The following is a 12,175-nucleotide window of genomic DNA, read 5'->3' on the forward strand; positions in this document are numbered from 1 at the left end:
ACATTTTTATCCTTTACATATATATCAATTAGACATTGTAACATATCTTATAATTAGGTTGTAATTGACTAATTATTTGATTAATTATAATAAATTAACGAATAATAAGTGAAACCCATTGCAAGGTGTGCATGCATCATTTACATATAAAAAATGAAAGAAAATAACATAAAAATATAAAGTTAGACAAAATTAGTTAAGGTTTAGTGCCTTCAATTAACAGTATTCACGCTTGAATACAGGTAATTACAAATCACTCAATCACATCATTGAAAACAACCATTAAACCAATATCAATAAATGATTATTTAATAAAATGACAAGTAAAATAAATCTTAATCATTAAATGAATAACTACTTCTCTATATTTTAATTTCTAAGTTTGTTTTTTAGAACTTATGTTTTAGAGAATTTTTTTTAAAAAAAAAAGGGTATTTTTTTTTCTCTTGCAATCATTCAACATAAGTATTCATCGTCAATGTCCTAATCTTGCCAATAATTTATGATTTTGGCTTTGGATCATTGATCCCATATGACTAGGCTTCATCCAAAACCATGATATCATGAAAAATTCCTTTCTGTCAAGGTTGTTTTCAAGCAGTTACAACTTCCTACACATGTATATATCCTTAAAAAGAAAAAGAAATTTATCGTAGAGACAAAGAAAATAAAAAATATATTAAAAAGAAATTTTCATACATTACATTAAGATCATACCTATAATGCATGACTATGCATCTGAAAATTTTATATTACATTGATAGTATATTAAAATTCATCATCATTGATGGACATAAAAGTTAAATTAATGTATCTACCAAATATGTTAATTTTGTAATATTCATCTCATTTACTGACCTAATTTAAAAATTAACACAATATTGGTATTGATAGTCATTCCTTCAACAACTTCTTGCTTTCATGTATTCGAACTTATAGTCCTTGTCAACCAATCTAACCATCTTGTTCTAGGGATACTAAAGAAAGACCAGATTTTTGTAAGATTATTTGATAAGTAAAAATATGCATCCATCTAAAGACCTAAATGCAACCCAATTAATTTCGACTCTGTATATACCTCATCCGCTCGATAGTAATTCGGTCTACCATGTTCAAAGATTGAAAGAGATTTTTTTGCAATTGCAACCGATTTTTCTATAATTGTAACTGATTTTTCAGTAATAACATTTCCTCTTTTCAATACTTTTGACACTAGTTCAATCCTTGTGTTTAGCCTTTCATATTGCTTATCACACATATCCATAATAGATACCTTAATTGAAGATGCATACTCTGGACTATTGAAATCATTTAAATAACCTTCATTATTTTGCAGGTCATCAGTGAATTGCCGTCAGTATCAAACATCAAATAACCCAAAGAATCATTTAAGTTGATATGTGATGAAATTCCCTCTCTTTGCCAACGACACACCTTTTCTCTTGCACTCTCAGCATATTGACCAGTTGTCTGTTGTGGGCCATAAGGTTGATACAGTTTATCATAGTTATAGATTGGCGTATGCATCCATTTGTGTGCTTTTGGTTTTTCCTACATACATTAAATATCATCATTTATTCACATAAAAAAGGCATATTGGAAATATGAAAACTTCTATCGTATATTTTTAAAGGATCATACTATAATAATAATAATACAATTAATACCTTAATTAGTTGCTCCCAAACATTAGGCTTCGCATCAAACGTTTTTGTAATTGGATTCCAAGAAAATCCTTTAAGACCATGAAGTAAATCTTTACTTTCACCAAATCTAATTTTTAAAGTCTTTATTCTATTTCTAATATTTGTTTTCTAAATAATAGGCCTGTTAGATTACAAAAACAATCGATCATATATCCATGCATGATATGTAAAGTAGGTGGGTCGAATACCTACCTCTTGTAGCGTAATGGATGAACAACCTCTAGCCCTGCGTTACCAGTTTGCTGACCGAAGAAGCAATCACGACCGAAGAAGCAATCACGATCAAATGAATTGCTCCTGTTGTACACAGTCTAAAAGCCCTACTGTCTCTTGTAGTGATTAGAGAGGAGTCTGGTTTTCTAGAGAGTATTATTTTTTGTGTTACTGCTTTTTGTGTTAATGTGAATGAGAACGTGTTCCTTTTCTCTTAAATTTAGTTGGATTACTGTATGTTGAAGGAATCCAACTAAAACACATACTCTCTAAAAATATAACCAGCTAGGACATTTAAACTCATTTAAATGCTCATAATAATAATTAGACATATTAATTATTATAACGTATTATTAATGGACCCGAGTTAAGAAGTCTAGTCATAGGCGTACCCTTACCCATCTATTAATTCCAACATCTTCCACTCGCACATGATGAGACTTGACCCATACATAGTTGGACATTCATACTTAGCAGATAGACCGTGCGACCAGCATACTTCGAGAGTTCTCTACTATACACTTGTTAAAGATATATAAAATCTCGAAAAAAAAGGAAAACTCTTCAGAGTAGAAAATTATACAATACCCCAGATTATTTATCACATTTAATGTTAGCATTGATCTTATAAAATTTTCACGTTCACAATTATGTTTGCTCATAAACATAATCGGTTGACCTGTGAACAAAATAAATAAATGTGACTGCAAAATAATCTTCCCTTCAAATTGATTCTCTCGATCATAATTCAACTCTCTTTTCTAGAAATGCCCCATTAAATCGCATCAATCATAATTTTTTGGCAACACTCTAAGATAGCAATCACTGAATTATATCTCAAGAATCAGTCAAAAGTCATAAGGGTACTTGTTTTGAGAACTATTATTCTCATAAGAAGCTCACATAACCAACATTTGAGATCACTTACCTTGGCAACTCATTTGGTCATCATCTTGCACACGTGGTATGACACACATGTAACAGTGTTATTATCTGTCCTTCCACACAGAGTGCATGTCTACTAAAACATAGATGTTTTCAACACCATGAAGATGATAGTTCAGACATATTTGATGTCTAACTTGAGTTCACTAGTCTACTCAATACACTTAAGAACTCACATCTGGCGACTAAGATAGATTTCAATATATTTACAAATAATTATATTCATAATAAGATCATCATGTTATAAAGATCATTTCTCAAAAAAATGAGTCGACTCATTTGTTTTAAGCACAAGTTCTCCTGATTATTAGTTAGACAAATTGTATAAAATCAGTCTTAACTTTGTTTATCGCATAGATAAACATAGGTGATTACCCATGTGAGGAGGTCAATCATGTATCTATCTGACATGCTTTTAATGAATCAATAATAGTAAATGTATAAAGAACATTCACACTCATGTATGTATAAAACAATCAACATGTCTTATCATTAATAAACCAGGTGAAAATGTCATAAAGCTAAAGAAAAAATTTAACATCTACACAATCCTTGAGATTTTATATGTCCTCTGAATACATCTCTTGGCACAGGTTTGGTCAATGGATCTGCCACCATTTCATGCGTAGATATGCATTTCATATTCACCTCTTTTCGTGTAACCATATCTCTTATAAAATTATATTTTATGTCAATATGCTTGGTCTTGCAGTGAAATTTTGGATCTTTAGTATAAGCTATTGTTGCTTGACTGCCATAGTTGATTACAACTGTTTCACTAATAGCACAAACACATAAATGTTCCGAAAATCTCTTCAACCAGATCGCTTCTTGTACTGCCGTAGAAAATGCTACAAATTCAACTTCCATTGTGGACAATACTATACATGATTGTTTCTTGCTACCCCAAGATATGGCGCCATTGTTAAGCAATAAAACAAAACTAGAAGAGGATTTTCTCTCATCCACATCTCCTGCCCAATCGCCATCTGTATAGCCTCTCAATTGTAAATTACCACCTTGATAACACAATGAGTAGTCTCCAGTACCTTTAAGATATCTCAATATCTTTTTAACTACTATCCAATGTGCTGGACTTGGATTGGATTGATATCAGCTTACCATTCCAACGGCAAAACAAATATAGGGTCTTGTACACATCATTGCATACCTTAAACTTCCAACCGCGTTTGCATAAGGAACTCGCTTCAGTTTATCTTGTTCTTCTATAGTCTTGGGGCATAATCTCTGACTCATGTTATTACCTTTGGCAATATGAGTATCTATTGGTTTACAGTTACACATATTGAATCGTTCAAGGACCTTTAAAACGTATGCCTTTTATGAAAGAGACAATAATTTCCTCGAATGATCTCATGAAATCTTAACTCCAAGGATATGCGCAGCTTCACCCATGTCCTTCATTTCAAAGTTGGACGATAACCAAGCTTTGACATGAGTCAAATATTCTAGGTCATTTTCAGCTATTAATATGTCATCAACATATAATGACATGATGACAAATTTTCCATTTGATCTTTTTGTGTAAACACAATGATCTCGCCAATCATAGAAAAGACATTTGACACAATTGTTCTATGAAAACAAATATACCATTGTCTTGAAGACTGCTTTAGACCATAGATTGACCTCATCAATCTACAGATCTTGTGTTCTTAGCCTTCTTTGAGGAAACCTATTAGTTATACCATATAGATTTCCTCATCCAATTCTCCGTTGAGAAAAGCAGTCTTTACATCCATTTGATGTAATTCTAGATCAAGGTTTGCCATAATTGCCAAAATTAATTTTATGGAAGTGAACTTCACAACAGAAGAAAAAGTTTCTTCATAGTCAATTCTTGATTGTTGGATATACCCCTTTGTAATGAGACGGGCCTTATACCTCTCAATGTTGCCATCAGCTTTACGTTTGATTTTGAGAACCCACTTGTTCCCAATAGCTTTACGCCCTTGGGAAGATCTACCAATTGCCAAATCTGGTTCGAGATCATATACTTCATTTTCTCTTCCATTATTTTTATCCATTTATCCTTGGCTGGACATGAGAATGCCTCATTGACACTCTTTGCTTCCTCATCATCTTGTGGGGTAATCATAAAAACTTCATTAATGCCTTCGATCTCAAAACATCAGCGATGAATGTTTCCACGATTACTATGTCTCAATTGTGACTCTTAAGGACATTTTCATCAAGATCCAGAGGACTTCCAATCAAACTAGGATCCATTAATGTTCCAGTAGGACTTAGATCTGTACTCCTACTTGGACCAGGATCACTCTCATTCGGATCTACCGGTGGATATGGATTTTCCACCAATATCCTCCCACTCGAAGGAAATGATCCAACGGAGTCCTGATCTAAGGTCTCAAATAGAGAAAGAGTACGACATATTCATTCTGTTTAGGAAAATCATTCTATAAGAACGTGGCATCTCGTGATTCAAATTCAGTTATACCTCCATTTTCATGCTCACCTATGAAAACGTATCCTTTTGATTGTTCAGAATATCTCAAGAAGATACTCTTTCTACCTCTCGGACCTAATTTTCCATATTTATGAGAAGTGTCATGAACATATGCGGCGCATCCCCTAGGTTTTAGGATGCTTAATCAGGTACTCTACCTACCCATAACTCATATGGTGTGAAAATGACTGATTTATGGGTACACAATTGAGAGCATAGGTGGCTGTTAGCAAAGCATCACCCAAAAAGGCGATAGGTAAATTTGCTTGAGCCATCATTGACCTAACCATTTCAAGAAGCATTTGATTTCTTCTTTCCACTATACTATTTTGTTACGGTGTTCTTAGAATACTTGATGTTCTATTCCTTTTTCATCACATAATTGTCTGAACAGATCAGACAAATATTCCCGACCACGGTTAGTTCTTAATGCTTTGATTTTCTTGTCTAATTGATTCTCAATCGAGTTGATATAATTCTTAAAGCATTGTAAAGCTTTAGATTTATGTGAAATTAGGTAGGCATAACCAAAACATGTAAAGTCATCTACAAAAGTGATGAAATAATATGCTCCATGTCGTGCCCTCATATTCATTGGACCACAAACGTTAGAATGAATTAATTAAAATGGTATGCTAACTCTAGTTCCTTTACCAAATTGTTTTCTTACTATTTTTCTTGCTAGACAATGTTCACAGATAGATAAATCTACCTTATATATATTAGCTAAAAGACCTACTTTTGCTAAACGATCCATTTGTTGACAAATATGGCCAAGTCTAGCATGCCAAATATTCACATCATTCTTATAATTTTGTGAATTTATAAAGAAGGAAAAACTAACATTGGAATTCGTACTCTGAACAATATCCAAAACAAGAAAATTATCCACGATATAACCAGAACCATAAAATGATGATCCCAAACACAAACATACTGAATTATTATGGAAATGCTAACTGAACCCTAGTTTAAGCAAAACAATAACTGAAATCAAATTTCATCAAATCTCTGGAGCATACAAGACGTCATGCAGGAGTAAGGTCTAACCACCATGCAAAACTAATTTGCATATGCCAATTCCCTTCACTTCAATGCGCGCATTGTTTCCTAGATACATCCATCTTGTCCCAGCAACACGACGAAAACCCACGAAGGCTTCTCGATCCCTTGTCACATGGTCTATTTCTCCTGAATCTACAATCCACAAAGGATGGTACTGTGTTAGAAAAATAGAATTAGCAACAAAAATTTCACTCACACTTGAGTAAATAAGTTATACCTTCTTAGGCGCATTGCAATCCTTAGCATAGTGGCCCTTATTGCCACAATTGAAACATTTGACCCTCGCAATGTTTTTCTTCTTAGGATGCTTATTCTTTTCACTTATATTTCGCTTAGTCCTTTTCACCCTTTGAAACTGCTTTTCCTTGCCTTTTGGATTGAATCACTTACACTTCTGACCTATAGTCCCATGTGGATCAGATCTGACCTCATGTGCCACTGCACTTGATTGCATAGCATTAAGCTGATCAGCTTCAAGTTCTAAATGTCGTGAAGCATCATTAAAAGTGTTTATCGTCTCATTATGTGTTAGGTGCATCCTCATATGCTCCCAACTTTCAGGCAAGGAACATATAACAGCTTGGATTTTTTGTTCCTCAGTCAGTACATGACCAGCATCATGTAACTCACTTATCATGTTGGACATTTCTCTTAAATGCCTCTTCATTGTATGTTCAGGATGCTTCTTGTAAGTGTCGAACTTGATAGTGAATGACCAAAGTTTTGTGACGGACACACCGCTAAAATTATTCCTTAAAGCTTCCCATAGATTCCTAGCAAGTTGGAAACTTTTGAATTCCTTCATAATGTCATCATCCATTGCACTTAGCATTGTGATACGTGATAAAGAATTCTTTCTTTTCTAAGCTACATAAGCATCATGGTTCCGCTTATGCTGAGTTGTGTTGCCTTATTCAGGTTGTTCCATAATTTCATTCAAAGGTTCAAGAGCCTCTTGCTCTTCCAGCACATATTGGATTTTGACACTCCATATCTCATAGTTATCACCATTCAACTTGGTTCCTTTGTTAAGTTTAGCAACCATACTCTTCGTAGCAAATGCCATTTGAATAGACACACAATCTATATATGTTGACAATACATGCACGCTCTTATTAATGTTTTAATACATACATGAAGAATGTTATTTTCATACTCAATTGCACATACTAATAATAACTCACATCATACTTAGAGTCAAAAGGTTACTATGTTTCCAATCATTATCAATATATAACATGAAATAATATAAGTATGGCAAATGTAGCAAAAATAATAATTAATGAGTAAATAGCAATTACCCTAACCAAGTTCCATTGCAAACCACAAATAGAATAATGTTAATTTCATATTTTCAAAGAAATATGATAAAGTCATTCACAAAGAATCAATTATTAAAAACATTGCTAACTACCCAATCTTGGCATATCAAGATTGCCCTAAAAAAAATTATTATAGAAATTTTCTCCTAACAAGAATAGACTCATCTAAAATCCTCGAAAGGTCACTTGGCAATTTCTTTAATTGTTGGGCCCATGGCCTCGACCTTATAGCTACCTTGCTACGAAGCCCACGCCAAGGCATGTGGACATTCTTATGTGGGTCCCGAATGTGTATGGCACAACCCAAGAGGGGGGTGAATTGGGTTTTCTAAAAAATGAAATAAATTTTAGAAATTCTAAACAAGAATTAGAATTCTAAGTGCAGCGGAAAAACGCATAGAACTTTGTGAGAGTAGAATATGGATTAGAATCTCCTCACAATGTTCTAATTTCAGATATAGAAAGTCTGTGCAAAGTGCAGCTATTGATTAGAACAGCTTCACACTGACTTGTACAATATCAGAGCTTCTTTATGAAGGAAAGTTATTGAACTTAGAACTTCCTCATAAAGTTTGCAAAACCATATAACACTATGTGAAAGATAGTTATTAGAACTTCTTCACAGAGTCTTAATCAAATGTTAAAGTAACTTTATGATGGAGAGTTATCAGGATTAGAACATCCTCATAAAGTTTAGAAAACAAAATAGAAACCCAAACAGTGAATTATACTGGAAATAGAACAACAGTTAGAATATTGTATATTCACTATATTAGAATACCAGAGTTCTAACGTTTAGAATAGATGAAACTTATTGTTGTTTTAGAACATCTGAATTATTAACAATTTCAGCGTTTCTAAGAAATTAAACAAGCGTGTAAAAGAGACAGTAACAAACGAACTTCAGAAATAAAGAGATTAACACCGAGAGTTATAGTGGTTCAGCACTAACTCGCCTACATCCACTTCCTAAGACTCATCTTGAGATCCTCCACTAAGTTATCTCTTTTAAAGGGTAAGAGACAAACCAACAGTACAAGGCAATAGATAAAAAAAACCTAGATCTACCCTTTTGTCCCACTAGATTTTCCAAAGATTCTAGTTAACCTCAACCCTTTCTGTTTTTGGCAGAGTACAGAAAACTCGATTCAAGACATTACTATCCCACACATGGAGAAGGTCGCTTGATAACCTCTATCTCAATAGCTTCTAACCTAAGCTATTACACTCAAAAGTTTAACAAATAAAGAGCCTATCTACTATAGAATACAGATTCTAAATAGACAGAAAGAAACGCCTATATCAGCACAGGAAAAACAATTTTATCAGATTAGAAGATCGATTAGAACACAGAATTGTTTTTCAAAAGTAATTGTAAAAAAAAATTTCTTTTCACTTCAAATATTGAAAACGTTAAGAATAGAGATGAAAAGAAAATGGGGGTAGAGTAAGTTTTGAGAGAAAAGGATTCGTTCAATGAGACAGAGTGCTCTTAAAACAAATACTCTTACTTCACCAAATGATTAAGGCGTGAACGTTCCTTTATATAGAAAACGAAGGAGCTGTCGCTTTTTGGAAAGAGATCAGAATATCTTATTTCCTTGTTTAGAAGATCTGAAAATCTTTGTTACCAAAAATTATTTTATCCTTTTTGGTAAGAGAATAAAACCCGATTTTCACTTTCCTTTAGAAAAGATTTTCGACAGCATTTATTTTTGGAGAGAAAAAAAAATTATTTGCGGAAAGATGCACTTACCAAAACCGAAGGAGATTTTCCTTCATTTTTAAGGTAAGAGAATAACTTTAAAATACTCTAGATCTTGCAAAATATATTTCCGAAAAGGTAAATGATTTTATTACCAAAAACATTAGAGAAGAAATCTCTTTAGTTTTAGGAAATAAATCTTTTCGATTTGAAGGAATATTTTCGAAAAAAGATTATTTTAAAGAAAACAAATTTTCCGAAAAAAATATTTTTGAGAGACAGAAGGATTTTTGTGCTCATATTTGGAATTTCTCTCTATCCTACAAAGTATTCCTAAATACCTAGCTACTAGGTCTTCGAACTCTTCACACTTAAAGTAGGATTTGCCTTGTATAATTTTCTTTCCAAAGAAATTCTGCATAAAGATAAAATTAGCACAAATAACATAATTTTAAATTTATTCGTTTTGTATAAATCATCAAAATCCGAGATTAAAAATTGACCCCTGAGCCAACAATCTCCCCCTTTTTGATGATGACAAAACCAATAAATTTAGCAAGTATAAAACATGTGCTCCCCCTGAATTTTATGCATATAAGTTCTAATCATGCCAAAAGATTTTTAGAGAAGAGCATATTAGAACATGTATTTTGCTCCCCCTGAATAGATGCAGTAAAACTGTTTTACAAAAATTAGAACTAGGGAGGCCTTTTTAGAAACTGATTTTAGAACTAGTAAAAATAGGCAAAATATTCTAAGTTCTAACAATCAGAGCATATGTATATTAGAACTAGCAGAGATTAACAAAATGTTCTAAGTTCTAATAAACAGAGCATATGGTCAGAAAAAAATAAAAGCTGATGTTTAGAAAATAAAACAAAAGATCTTATATTCAATCTGCAAAACAGTCGTTAGAATAAGAATCTAAGTTCTAAAAAAAACATAGCTTATCATGTAGCTCACTAACATAGACCATATAGAAAAATGATAATCTGTAAACATACAAATTAGAAAATATTAGCACACAGATAACCACTATATATCAGTACTTTGGTTGCCAAGTACGTACCAATAGTTTTCAAAAATATCACCAAAATACCTGTTCTCCCCCTTTTTGTCATCATATAAAAAGGGTTAGATAAGATCACAGCACAAATAAAGAAAATAAACAGTTCAAAAACAAATAATCCTATGAAGATAAAGCAAAAACACAAAATAAATTATTCACAACATGTAGAAAACAGATTAGAGAGGCTTAGGACCAGTTCTAAGTCTCTTAGAACTTCTCAAAGGCTGAGCTGGAGTAGTCTCAGAAGGATTCTCTGGCCTTTTAGAAGAAGAGTGTAGTGGAGGCTTCTTTCCATGAGTCCTGTGCTTTCCTGCAGTGTGCTTCACATTCTTTGGTTTTTCTGAGGAGGGGATGTAGGTTGTCCCTTTCACTTTGAGAGTGGCTAGCTTTCTTGTGTTCACATCCTTCATTTTCTCCAAAGTTTTGGTGAGTGATTGATTTTGTTCAATAATAGTTTGACACTGCTGTATTCCCTCATCAATTTCCTTGTTGTGCTCCTCTATGAGTTCCTTTTCTATTCTGCCCAGCATGATTTCCCTGCTTCTTTGTGCAGATTGCAACTCAGACTCTTGTTCTGTTTCGTCTTTAGTTGTCTTTTCTTCATCGCTAATCTCTAGCTTCTCAGTCTCAGCGTCACTACCTTTTTCCACTTTCTTCCCTTTTTCTGATTTCTCTGGCTCTTTGTGAACCCCTTTCCCCAAAAGCATAGGCATGTGATGCATATGACAAAAGAAAGAAATGCAGGTGAGTGTGTGAGTCGCCACCTTGTTTAATTATTTTAGGGTAAACTAGGAAAAAACCCTGAATGACTTCAATTTTAATTAACCTAGTTACTAGATTAATTATCCCAATGTGTAAGGCATGGTATGCAAACCCGAGATGGATCCCGAGACTATGTCATGCTGATAAACTAACCGATGAATGAATGCTTTGCAAGGTGAAAGATGGATTAATGAGATGTTTATGTGATTTTGATGATTTCGACTTGCCACCCGGGGTGAAATCCCGAACGTGCCTACGTACTTCCGTTTGAATGGAAGATCAAAGTCAACGTAGTTCGATAGGCCTTCTTTGAAGGGCTTTGAAGGTGTATGCTTAATGCATGAGTGTGTGTATGCTTCGTGCATGTGTGTGTATGCTTTGTGCATGAGTGTGTATGCTTTGTGCATGAGTGTGTATGCTTTGTGCATGAGTATGTATGCTTTGTGCATGAGTATGTATGCTTTGTGCATGAGTGTGTGTATGCTTCGTGCATTTTGTTTAGGCATTTTGCCAAAAGATCGATTAATTTGATTAGGCGTTTCATCGCCAAATGTGTTAGTTTTAATGGCTTTTAGCCAAAATGATTTTGATTTAGGCAATTGTTGCCAAAAATGTTGATTTTAAGGCATTTGTGCCAAAATGGTTCATTTAAACGATTTGTCGCTCAAAATGGTTGATTTTAGGCCTTTGGCCGAAAAGTGTTGATTTAAGCAATTCGTTTGCTAAAATGTGTAATTTAGGCGATTGTCGCCAAAATGGTTGATTTTAGGGCCTTCGGCCAAAAATTGGTTCATTTTAAGGCACTTTGCCAAAAATGTCGATTTTACGGCTTTGAGCTGAAAATGGTTGATTTTAAAGGCATTTTGCCAAAAATGTCGATTTTACACGATTTGTCGCTAA

The 12,175-nt window shown here is 33.5% G+C and overlaps 2 pseudogenes; both read right to left on the reverse strand.

Annotated features, from left to right (window-relative positions):
• Positions 1 to 919: 919 nt before the first annotated feature.
• Positions 920 to 4,121, reverse strand: LOC149494339 (uncharacterized; annotated as a pseudogene).
• Positions 4,122 to 5,048: 927 nt separating this feature from the next.
• Positions 5,049 to 7,483, reverse strand: LOC149494340 (uncharacterized; annotated as a pseudogene).
• Positions 7,484 to 12,175: the final 4,692 nt, after the last annotated feature.

This window comes from Jatropha curcas, chromosome 8 (genome assembly GCF_041381405.1).
Source record: "Jatropha curcas cultivar XTBG-Jc1 chromosome 8, XTBG_Jcur_1.0, whole genome shotgun sequence".
In the NCBI taxonomy this organism is placed as follows: domain Eukaryota; kingdom Viridiplantae; phylum Streptophyta; class Magnoliopsida; order Malpighiales; family Euphorbiaceae; genus Jatropha; species Jatropha curcas.